This window comes from Terrapene carolina, unplaced genomic scaffold, assembly GCF_002925995.2.
Source record: "Terrapene carolina triunguis isolate 2854851 unplaced genomic scaffold, T_m_triunguis-2.0 Scaffold192, whole genome shotgun sequence".
Classification (NCBI taxonomy): domain Eukaryota; kingdom Metazoa; phylum Chordata; order Testudines; family Emydidae; genus Terrapene; species Terrapene triunguis.
The window spans coordinates 26,701,755-26,714,929 of NW_020664543.1; positions in this window are offsets into that span (position 1 = coordinate 26,701,755).

Sequence of the window (13,175 nt, forward strand, 5' to 3'; positions counted from 1 at the left end):
ACTGGGAAAACAGGAAATGAAATTCAAAAGTGTGTGTAACCCTTCTGCCCATCTAAGTTGGCAGCAACAAGGGCCGGGTTCTGTATCTAGGGGTTCCGTTTCAATAACACAATGCAAAACCGGCTCGAGCCCCCACCCAGTGACCTGGGACAATTACATACCACCCCCCTGGGTACCTCTAAGAGGCAATACTTCCCCTCTCGCAAGCACGGAGTCTGAGTGTAGCAGAAAATGTTTAATAACATGAGGTAAACGACATCAGCAAAAAACTGGAAAAACACCACAAACAGGATTCATAACACAAACCATGAGCAAAACCCACCCCAGCAAATGGGGCTGTCCTTTCCCTTTGGTTCTTGAATCCAGCAACCTAAAAATCACCCAGAGTCCCCCAAGTCCAACAGCCCCAAAGTCTCTTGAGTTCAGCAACCACCCAAAGTCCCAAAAGTCCAACAACCCCCAAAGTCTCTGTCCCTGGTCAGTGCAGCCCCAGAGTAAAAAGGGGGGGGCACGCAGGGTGTTAAGGGGCACCTTACGTGATCCAAGGCTGGGCCAGCCGTCTGTTTCTCCGTGGGGGTTCCGCCGCAGCCTTCACCACAAGCCAGTCCACTTTCCTGCCACCCCACGAACTGCTCCGCTCTACAAGCTGCTCCACTCCGCTCCGCTCCGCTCACCGACCTGTGAGCCGTTCCAGCCGTCCCCGCAAACAGCTCAGCTCGCCGTTCCTTGGACCACTCCAACCAGCCCCGCAAGGCTCCACACCACTCACTGCTCCTCCAGTCGTCCCCACAAATTGCTCCGCCAGCTGCTGAGCAATATAGCTTCAGGCTCCCCCACTAGTTAACACAGCACTCAGTGATCTCAGCTCTTAATAACATCAGCTCTTTTGTGATTTCAGCTCATAGTATAGTAGGGGAGCCCCAGTGCTGGTGCACCCTTGGCCCAAAGTGAATTCAGCTCAGCAGCCTGTAACTAGACTCCTAAGGGAATCAAAGTTAGCTCTGACATTCAACAGTGGAGAGAGGAGGTGGTGCAATAGGTGTTTCAAACCCTCAGAGGGGGCCCATACCATCAGGTACAAATACCTGTCCCCATCCTCTCTCAATTCACTGGGTTTTGTAACCCATGCCCCTTGTCAAGCAAGTGCTACTTAGGTAATGGTGAAGGACTCACTCAGTCCTTCTGTCATACAACAGTTCCACTGGCCTTGATTCACAGAATCAGGGTAACAAAACTTTATTCTTCCTGCCCCAATAATAGAGAAACTGGGGATCCCACACCAGCCAAAGTAACCACTTTCAGTTGCTGTGTTTCATGCCAGGCGAGTGGGTGTGCCTATGCAAACAAGATCAGCCCCTGGAGTTCTTTTCCACACTCGCCATAATTCGCCACCAGATGTCAGGGTAGAGCTCATCCTGACTCTGCTTACATCCTCCCCCCAGCCGAGAATTTGTCGTCCCGACAAATCACACTCCCTATTATACCAACTCACTGGTTCCCTCCAAAGGGCCTCAGATAGCCCACTTTAGCTTCCACAAGCCTGTGTGCTAAACATATTGGTTCCTCACTAGTCACCCCAGGTGCATCATAAGTCAACCATTTTACTGGTCTTATTACCCTGTCTCGTCTATTGAGACTCTCTGTTACCGTGGTAGAGTGGACAGCCTCTTGAATGACAGATGGGGAGGTTTCCTTTGAGGGCCCCTCGGCTACTGGCATAGGCCCCTGCAGTTCTAGTTCTAACAGTGGAGGGTCCAAGGTGCCCAGGACATCCTCCACCTGTATGTCTCCACTGTCCAATAACCTGTGTGTGTCATCACATGGGGGTCCCACCTGTGGCCCAGGGGTGTCAGGAATGGGCCTAAATACTTCTGCCATGGGGTTTAGGGAGGAAGAGGAGGAGCTCTCTTTTGATGCTGATCGAGACTGAGATCTTATCTCCATCCCAGGATACACCATGGTTGTGTCTTCCTCCTCAGACTCACTCTCGCATGTGCTGCATAGGGGTAGGTTAGCTACAGGGGGCTGGCTGTCCATGTTGGAGGGCAGCTTTGGTCCAGCACCTTCGTTCCGCCCGGTTGCCCTGTTGTGGCCCATCTCATACGGGGTGTCTACCAATTCCCCCACAGGGAGCAAAAGGTTTCTATGCACTGTCTTTGTCTGCCCTGGACCATCTTCAGGTTTGATCTTGTAGACCGGCAGGTCTCCTAGTTTTTCCATCACCAAGTAAGGTATTGCCTTCCATCTGTCAGCTATCTTGTGTTTGCCAGTAATACCCAAATTTCGCAGCAGGACTCTGTCCCCCGGCTGGAGTTCTTGCAGACGTACCCTAGCATCATATCGATGTTTGTTCCGGTCTGCGTTCTTCCAAGCCGCAGATGTAGCTAAGTGATAAGCATCCCGCAGCTTTTCTCTTAGTCAGGATACATATTGCTGATGAGTTTCATAGCTATCTCCATCCTCTGATACACCAAAGCACAGGTCTATGGGTAATCTTGGTTCTCGCCCAAACATTAAGAGATATGGGGTGACTCCTGTAGCATCATTCTTTGTGGCATTGTAGGCGTGCACCAGAAATGCGACATGTTGGCTCCAGGTTGCCTTCTGCTCTGGCCGCAAAGTCCCCAACATATCTAATAGGGTTCGGTTGAACCTCTCTGGCTGTGGATCACCTTGAGGGTGATAAGGCGTTGTCCTAGACTTTTTAATTCCCGCTATCCTCAGCACCTCCTTCAGAAGGTGACTCTCAAAGTCCCGCCCCTGATCCGAGTGTATCCGGGCTGGAAATCCATAAACTGAGAAATATTTCTCCCACAGTACTCGAGCAACAGTGGTGGCCCTCTGATCACATGTGGGATATGCCTGCGCATATCGCGTATAATGGTCAGTCACTACTAGAATGTTCCCAATATTTCTCTTGTTTACTTCTAAAGACAAGAAATCAATGCATACCAGCTCCAGAGGTTTGTTGCTGGTGATGTTCTTCAGATATGCAGCCCACGTGGGCAGAGTTTTCCTTTTAACACATCGAGCGCAGGTCTCACATTTCCTGCGAACATCTTCAGCCATCCGAGGCCAATAGAACCTACTACGAAGAAGTTCCAGGGTCCTCTCCATCCCTAAATGTCCAAAGTCGTCATGCAGGGCCCTCATGGCCAGGGCTCTGTACTCTTTTGGCAGCACTAGCTGTGCTCGTTGCTTTTGTAAAGGGTCTGTGGTCACTCGGTGTAGCACTCCCTGAATCAGTTTCAGTTTGGTCCATTCTCTCAATAGTAGTTTACCCTCCGGGTTAGGTGGGACAACCACAGCTGGGCTTCGCCCCTCCCTTTTGGCAAGTAGTGTATCACGAATGTCAATATCTTGCAGCTGGGCTTCCTGCCAGTCAGCTGCATTGAGCATGGGCAAAGGAGATTGGTCCAACGCAATATAGTTCACTGAAGCAGAAGGCACGCATTCAGGGGGCAGGCCCAAAGCTTCGGCAGCACATCCATGAAGACTCTCATGGGACTCTGGCTCCCGGCGACTCACACTGCAAATAGCCCTCACTCCATCTGTGGGTATCACAGCAACTCCTGGTGCCTGTGGACGCCTGGACAATGCATCTGCATCTACATTGCTTCTCCCTGATCGGTATTGAATGCTGAAGTCATAGCTAGCCAAAGCGGCCACCCATCTTTGCCCTGTAGCATCCAGCTTAGCACTTGTTAACACATAGGTCAGTGGGTTGTTGTCTGTCCACACCTGGAACTGAGCACCATATAAGTAGTCTCGAAATTTCTCAGTGATGGCCCATTTCAAAGCCAAGAACTCCAGCTTGTGGATGGGATAGCGAGTTTCACTATCAGACAGTCCTCGGCTGGCAAAGGCTACAGGTTTACGTTTGCCTTCCACCTCCTGGTACAGTACTGCTCCCAGACCCTCCAAACTGGCATCAGTATGCAGGATAAATGGTTTGCTTGGGTCAGCAAAGACTAAGACTGGAGCATGAGTTAGGCAAGTAATGATTTCTCGAAAAGCCCTTTCACATCTCTCATCCCACCGTGGCCCAAATGGTTCGAAGGGGCCATAGTGTCTCTGTACAGGAGGCTTTGGGGACCTCCCCTTATTCTTGGTCTTAGATTTGTTCCTGCTGGACTGGTATCCCCTGGTAAGATCATTCAGAGGTTTTACAATCGTAGCATAGTTTTTCACAAATCTGCGGTAGTAGCCACTAAACCCAAGAAAGGTCTTGAGTTCTCTGTAGTTACTTGGACATGGCCATGTAGTGAGTGCTTCTATTTTATCGGGATCAGTACTCACACCCTCTTGGGACACGATGTGACCCACATACTTCACTGAGGTCCTGCAGAACTGGCATTTGTCAATTGAAAGCTTCAAACCATAATCCTCCAACCTATCAAGCACTTTAAGAAGTCTTTCTTCATGCTCCTCCAAGGTTCTTCCAAACACAATCAGGTCATCCAAATAAACTAACACTTGCAGTAAATTCATGTCTCCCACAACTTTCTCCATAAGACGTTGAAATGTGGCAGGTGCTCCAGAAATCCCTTGGGGCATGCGTTCAAACTGATAAAACCCTAATGGGCAGATGAAGTCTGTCTTCTCCTTATCTTCTTCACCCAGAGGGATCTGGTAGTATCCACTCCGAAGATCCAACACAGAGAACCACTGGCTTCCTAGCAAACAGTCTAAGGCATCTTGGACTCGGGGCATTGTGTACTGGTCAACCACAGTACGGTGGTTTAGGGTGCGGTAGTCAATACACATCCGGATTTTCCCATTCTTTTTACGGACCACCACAATGGGTGAGGCGTATGGGCTGCGGGACTCTGTAATGATGCCATTCGCAGCCAGCTCCTGAAGATGTTGTCGCACATCTTCCATCTCAGAGAGGGCAATCCTCCTAGATCTCTCCCTGAAAGGTCGAGAGTCATGTAGTCTGATGTTGTGCTCTACTCCTTTTGCACATCCCACATCCCACTCATGCAGTGAGAACACCTTGGATCTTTCACAAAGTTTCCTCCTCAGGCGATCTTTCCACTCCTTGGACAACGGTGAATCTCCAAAGTCAAACTTTGCTGGGTCTATTGTCGGAACTTGAGTCTCACACTGGGGTTTTACAATTGATTCAGGCTCGAAGAGGTCTGCTATCTTTTGTCTTTGCTTCACAACAACATCTCGACTTGTTACATTAGCAATCAGTATAGTCACCTTTTCCTGGGCTTCAGCAGGTAGGGTTATGACTCCACTGGAGACCAGCACTCCTTCCGGGAGCTCTCCTTCAACTGGCTGCTCTACCATTGCTAATACCCCTTTACTGCCTTTCAGCCGGGTACTCATGACAAGCACTTCCTGCTCTGTCCTTGCAGGCACTACTAAGGGGGTTGTGCCCATGTACTTCAGCGCCCCAATGGGTAGCTCAGATGTCTCCTTTTTAGCACCCTCAATCTTCCTATAGGCTTCAGCACAAAGCGTATGGATCATCAGGGTATTCAGGTACTGGTCCCCAGCCCGTCGTCTGCAGTAATCCGCGAGCACCTTGAAGAGACTGGAGTTGGTCCCTATCAGCACAGACACATCAGAGGTCCCTTTAGGGTCAGGGCATATTAATGCAGCTGTGTCCACCTCTTCTCTTACCCTCGCAACCTCCTCTGGGAATTCCAGGTGCACTATGACATACCCTTGGTAGGGGTATTCATCCATGCTGAGGCCACACAGACCAACGCCAGTCAGTGGCTGTATAGGCAGGTGCCTAAGCATCTGTTGGTAGAATGACTGAAATATAATAGTCACTTGAGATCCAGTGTCAAGCACGGCTTTACACTCCGCCCCTTCAATCTTCACCATGACCTCTGCTCGAGGCCCTATCAGTCCTGCGGGGATCCCAGCTGGACGGTCGTTTCTGGGGGAATCTTCAACTCCTGCAGGCCTGGGTGGTCCCCGTCCCCGGACTCTCTGGCAGCTACCGGATCTCTCCCAACTGATCCTCAGTTTTCCATACACTAAGGAGGGGTTTTCTTCATTATGGCACTTGCCAGCACTGTGTCCGTCCTGACCACATCGGTAGCAGAAGAATTATCCTTTCCCCCTTCACCCAGGTCGGATGGTGGCTCTGAATGCTGACTTTTCCATCGCCACAGTCAGAGGCGCCTTATTCCTGGAAGTCTTAGCTCGGTCAATGGTGCTTTGCAGTTCAGCTATCCGTTCTGTCAGGACCTGCATTTGTTGGGCAAGTTCCTCTGTGGTGCTCACCATCAGGACACTGGCCGTTTGCAGTGGTGTTGTGCCGGCTGGCTCCAATGTTTGGGCTTCCCAAAACTCGCTGGCAGCCTGCCTTTCTTCCTCTTCTCTGACCTCCTTTATCAGCTGGGAATAACTTGGGGGATGTTCCCGTTGTTCTCTTAGCCGGAGATGGAGTAGAATTGGGTTCTGATACTGAGCTCCTCTTACAATTTGAGCCAGTCTGGTCCGATCCATCTGTTCAGCAGTCACTGCTCCCCTCATGACAGCTCTCTGAAGCAGTCTCTCCAGCCTCTGTATATAGGCTGAAATCTTCTCGCCAATTTGCTGTCGGGAATTAAGGAACTTACAGTAACTGTCTTCAGGGCCCTCTACGCTCCCAAAGGTATGATCAAGGGCCTCTAGGCAGTCCTTCACACTGACCCCAGGGTCAATGAGCTTCAGGGTGCGAATCACATCTAATGCTGGGCCACTGAGGCTCTCTATTAGACATCTTCGCTTTTCTGCATCAGGTACGGCCCACTCCTGCAGCATTTCAGTGGTATGCTCCAACCAGGGTTCAAACTCCTCTGCCCCAGCAAATAATCTTAACTCACGACAAGAGTTTAACATAGCCTGGGACAGCACAACCTTTTCCAATATTTGCCCCAGTGCTTTTGCCCAATCATTGGCTGAGGCTGCGGCCCCTGAGCTAGAGGCTGCAGGGCCGGGGCCCAACAAACCTGACATATCAGCCATTATACAAACTGTAATTTCCTCAAAATATAACCACAATTGTTTCCCAATGCAGTGGAACACTCAACAGGTGCTTGCGAGGGGTACTGACCCAGGGATCCCGGACGAGCCCCCAAAGTAACCACTTTCAGTTGCTGTGTTTCATGCCAGGCGAGTGGATGTGCCTATGCAAACAAGATCAGCCCCTGGAGTTCTTTTCCACACTCGCCATAATTCGCCACCAGATGTCAGGGTAGAGCTCATCCTGACTCTGCTTACATGTGTATCATGCTCATTCTGCTGAGCTTTTCTCCTGTCCTCAATGTCCCTCTCCATTTTGTGAGAGACCATGACCTCCATGCTTCCTGCTTAGTGTTCGCTGCTCCAGAGGTTTGCATGATCTCTGAAAACATGTCATCCCACGTTCTCTTCCTTCACCTCCTTATCTGGTTCAGCTTCTCCACTGGTGTGGAAGGAGAGGTGAAGGTTGCATTTGCATCTGCAAAAGATACAATGTACAGAGGCACTATTGTGAGTGCATAGTCCAGCTATAGGGCAAGCTTGCTATATTGAAATCACTCCCCTTAATCCATGGAAGTTTAAAGAAGTATATTCTCACTTTGGCCAGGTATTCATGGATAGCGTTGGCTATCCCAGCCATGGTGAGTAGGGCCCCGGCGGGGGTGGGGGTAGGGAGTAGGGGATGGGCTGGCACAAGACGGGGGGTCACCGTAGTGTTTGCGGTTTGGGCAACTGAACTGAATACAGGCATTGTTTCCCACAGGCAGTGGTGACTTTAGCTGATACCTCACTCCTGAGGGTAACAGAGGTGGAAAGGGAATAGCTGCTGCACAATCCTGGTCCATATGGTCCTAGCCTGTGTGCTGCAATAATGCCTTCTGAATTAATAGATGAGTGCTGTAGGAAATTGTCCTACTATGGCAGAAGAAATAAGGTAGCCCTTCCCAGAAACCTTTGGCAATGGACTACAGATTACCTCCAGGAAAGTTTCCTTGAGATCTCTATGGAGGATTCAAGGGACATCCCAGTGTGCATAAACAAACTGTTTTGCAGAGTCCCCTTTGCCTAGCTGTGCCGGGCAATGAGAAGCAGACAGCCACTCTACCTCCACTGGTTATTTCACTACCTCTTGTAACACAACTAAAGAATAGTAAATGAGAAGATGTGTTCCTACAATATCAATGCAAACTGCATACGTACCAGAGGTTCCTTCCCTGGCATCACGGTTGCCCATGCTGGACTGCTCCAGGGTTACAAACAGCTCCTGACTCAGTATGACAATGGGTCCCTTGCTCGCCTGTGCCCCATTCTTCTCCTCTTTCTCGTCCAATACCTCATCCTCAGGGTTGCGCTGCAGTGGCCTCTGACTCCAACTCCAGGGGCCCCTTGGTGGTGGAAGTCGGGTCATCGCAGAGGATAGTATGCAGCTCCTTGTAAAAGTGGTGGAACTGTGGCGCCGCACTAGAGCAGCTGCTTGCCTCCCTTGCCTTCTGATATGTCTGCCGCAGCTCCTTGGCTGTGTATCTCTCTTGTAGCCCTTCTCCCCCATGCCCCGAGTGATCTGCTTATCGGTGTCCACATTTCTATGGCTGGATAGGATCTGTGGCTGCACAGCCTCTTCCCTCCACAGACCCAGGAGATCCACCATTTCCTGTAAGCAGTCCAGGCAGGGACACATTTGGACAGTGTAGCCAGCATGCTCAGCTGGGCAGTTGCTACATGAGGTCTCCATGCCAAGCAAACAGGAAATGGAATTTAAAAAATTCCTGGTTCTTTAACAGGGGAGGGGCTTGTTCCGGTGCACCTGGCTGCTGGACAGCGCAGTTCAAAATGGTGACCAGAGCGGTCACAGTGGAGCATTGTGGGACACCTCCTGAAGGCCACTAAAGTCGACATAAGCAATGCAATGTCTACAGTGTTGACCTAACTATGTCAACTTAAAAGCTACGTCTCTCACAGAGGTGGAGTTAATAAGTCAACATAGAAGGTGAGTTACATCAGAGAGAGAAACTCTGGAGTGTAAACGCTGACATTATTAGGTCAACATAAGCTTGTGACACTCTATACCTTGGGGGAGAGCCCTGTAAGCCCCATATTCCTCATTTACATATAATTATGATATTGCATATAAAGCATACCATGTGAGGTATTGTGGGAAAGGTTATGATCTGCTGAAACCCACTGTTCCATCTAAATATGTGTATCATTCATGTATATAAAATTATAAGAATTGTGTTGTATGGTTTTCACTAAAATATGCTGTGGGTTTGGGAAGAGCCCAGATACTAGCTATCTAGAGACAATGACAAGGTAACCAACTCTGGGGTGGGTGCTGAACAGACGTCACCAGTCATTGTCCAGCAGAGGAGTTACAATTCAATGACTCACTCACAGGAAACACACCAGGGTATTCCCTCACCCTGTGACTCAGCAATGTCCACCAGACATGCCTGGACTTGTGTTCTCCAAGCACATGGACTAAGGATATAAAACAGAACACAGTGGTCTCATGCTTGGCCTTCTATCCTGCACCAAACCTATGCTGCAAACAACAAGAACATTCAGAAGACTGAAGACTCTAACAGAGGAGACTGGCCCAGGTTTCAAGGGTGAAACCTATGTACTATGAATTGCAATATCCAGTGGGGTGAGAAAAACTGCTTAATCTAGATGTTGCCCAGTCTAATAGGATTGAGGGTTTATACAGCATGCTTATATTTTATTTTGGTAACCATTCTTTTTGCCTATCACTTATAATCACTTAAAATCTATCTTTTGTAATCAATAAACTTATTTTACTGTTATTTTACTGTTCATCTTTACCATTGAGTCTATATGAAGTTTGTGGCAAATCTGCTCAGGTTTACAAAGGCTGGTTTATATACACTTTCCATTGATGAAGTGGTGAACCAATTAATAAACTTGCACCGCTCATCTTGAAAAGTGCAAGATGGTATATTCCTGAGGTATAAGGCTGGGAGTAGGGGGGATTTGGCTGGTGCCTTTCTCTGCAAGTTTGCAGATGACACTCAACTGGGAGGAGTGGTAAATATGCTGGAGGGTAGGGATAGGATAGAGAGGGACCTAGACAAATTAGAGGATTGGGCCAAAAGAAATCTAATGAGGTTCAACAAGGTCAAGTGCAGGGTCCTGCACTTAGGATGGAAGAATCCCATGCACTGCTACAGACTAGGGACTGAATGGCTAGGTAGTAGTTCTGCAGAAAAGGACCTAGGGGTTATAGTGCACAATACAGCGGTGCACAGACAATCCAGGAAGTTTTTGGAAAGTGTAGGGGACAATTTCCTGGTGCAAGTGCTGGAGGAACCAACTAGGGGCAGAGCTTTTCTTGACCTGCTGCTCACAAACAGGGAAGAATTAGTAGGAGAAGCAAAAGTGGATGGGAACCTGGGAGGCAGTGACCATGAGATGGTCGAGTTCAGGATCCTGACACAAGGAAGAAAGGAGAGCAGCAGAATGCGGACCCTGGACTTCAGAAAAGCAGACTTTGACTCCCTCAGGGAACAGATGGACAGGATCCCCTGGGAGAATAACATGAAGAGCAAAGGGGTCCAGGAGAGCTGGCTGTATTTTAAAGAATCCTTATTGCGGTTGCAGGAACAAACCATCCCGATGTGTAGAAAGAATAGTAAATATGGCAGGCGACCAGCTTGGCTAAACAGTGAAATCCTTGCTGATCTTAAACGCAAAAAAGAAGCTTACAAGAAGTGGAAGATTGGACAAATGACCAGGGAGGAGTATAAAAATATTGCTCAGGCATGCAGGAGTGAAATCAGGAAGGCCAAATCACACTTGGAGTTGCAGCTAGTAAGAGATGTTAAGAGTAACGAGAAGGGTTTCTTCAGGTATGTTAGCAACAAGAAGAAAGTCAAGCAAAGTGTGGGCCCCTTACTGAATGAGGGAGGCAACCTAGTGACCGAGGATGTGGAAAAAGCTAATGTACTCAATGATTTTTTTGCCTCTGTCTTCATGAACAAGGTCAGCTCCCAGACTGCTGCACTGGGCAGCACAGTATGGGGAGAAGGTGACCAGCCCTCTGTGGAGAAAGAAGTGGTTCGGGACTATTTAGAAAAACTGGACGTGCACAAGTCCATGGGGCCAGATGCGCTGCATCCAAGGGTGCTAAAGGAGTTGGCGGATGAGATTGCAGAGCCATTAGCCATTATTTTTGAAAACTCATGGCGATCGGGTGAGGTCCTGGATGACTGGAAAAAGGCTAATGTAGTGCCCATCTTTAAAAAAGGGAAGAAGGAGGATCCGGGGAACTACAGGCCAGTCAGCCTCACCTCAGTCCCTGGAAAAATCATGGAGCAGGTCCTCAAGGAATCAATTATGAAACACTTAGAGGAGAGGAAAGTGATCAGGAACAGTCAGCATGGATTCACCAAGGGGAAGTCGTGCCTGACTAACCTAATTGCCTTCTATGATGAGATAACTGGCTCTGTGGATAAGGGGAAAGCAGTGGATGTGTTATTCCTTGACTTTAGCAAAGCTTTTGATATGGTCTCCCACAATATTCTTGCCACCAAGTTAAAGAATTATGGGCTGGATGAATGGACTGTAAGGTGGATAGAAAGCTGGCTAGATCGTCGGGCTCAACGGGTAGTGATCAATGGCTCCATGTCTAGTTGGCAGCCGGTTTCAAGCGGAGTGCCACAAGGGTCGGTCCTGGGGCCGGTTTTGGTTAATATCTTTATTAATGATCTGGAGGATGGTGTGGACTGCACTGTCAGCAAGTTTGCAGATGACACTAAACTGGGAGGCATGGTAGATACACTAGAGGGTAGGGATCGGATACAGAGGGACCTAGACAAATTAGAGGATTGGGCCAAAAAAAACCTGATGAGGTTCAACAAGGACAAGTGCAGAGTCCTGCACTTAGGACGGAAGAATCCCATGCACTGCTACAGACTAGGGACCGAATGGCTTGGTAGCAGTTCTGCAGAAAAGGACCTAGGGGTCACAGTGGATGAGAAGCTGGATATGAGTCAACAGTGTGCTCTTGTTGCCAAGAAGGCTAACGGCATTTTGGGCTGTATAAGTAGGGGCATTGCCAGCAGATCGAGGAACGTGATCATTCACCTCTATTCGGCATTGGTGAGGCCTCATCTGGAGTACTGTGTCCAGTTTTGGGCCGCACACTACAAGAAGGATGTGGAAAAATTGGAAAGAGTCCAGCAGAGGGCAACAAAAATGATTAGGGGGCTGGAGTACATGACTTATGAGGAGAGGCTAAGGGAACTGGGATTGTTTAGTCTGCAGAAGAGAAAAATGAGGAGGGATTTGATAGCTGCTTTCAACTACCTGAAAGGGGGTTCCAAAGAGGATGGATCTAGACTGTTCTCAGTGGTACGAGATGACAGAACAAGGAGTAATGGTCTCAAGTTGCAGTGGGGGAGGTTTAGGTTGGATATTAGGAAAAACTTTTTCACTAGGAGGGTGGTGAAGCACTGGAATGGGTTACCTAGGGAGGTGTTGGAATCTCCTTCCTTAGAGGTTTTTAAGGTCAGGCTTGACAAAGCCCTGGCTGGGAAGATTTAGTTAGGAATTGGTCCTGCTTTGAGCAGGGGGTTGGACTAGATGACCTCCTGAGGTCCCTTCCAACCCTGATATTCTATGATTCTGTGTGATTCATGAGTGGTTTTGGGAGCATTCATGCAATCTGGGTGTGGGGCTCCTTGTGTGGTTGTGCTGAGTGATTAGTGTCTGCAGAGGTTTGCTGCTTTTCTCTAGCAAAGCATTGTGAGATACAGCCCAGGATGGAGAGAGAGAAGAGGGCACAGCAGTCCCACGGTCCCAGGGTGCACCCCAGGGTTCCTGTAAGAAAGCTGCCTTATGATGACCTAACTCTGTAGTGTGGAACAGGCCTTAGTGTGCTTTACTTTCCCCTATCTCCCCACCCCCGCATCCAGTTTCAGTGACAGAGTGTGACCCATGATCTCAAGAGTCCTCCCATATCATAGAGAACAGTGATAAAGGGGCTGCACAATCCCCGGGACAATGAGATTGGCTTCTCCATCTCAATCACTCCCAGCTGTCTATGGTTTGACAGTCCAGACCCCATGGAACTTCCAAGGTCAAAAAAATTGCACAGAAGAAAGTCTGCATAGAGACAGGTGTCTACATAGAGACTAGACAGACTGATTTCAGGGTCCCCAGTGGGGTGTTCCGCCCATGTC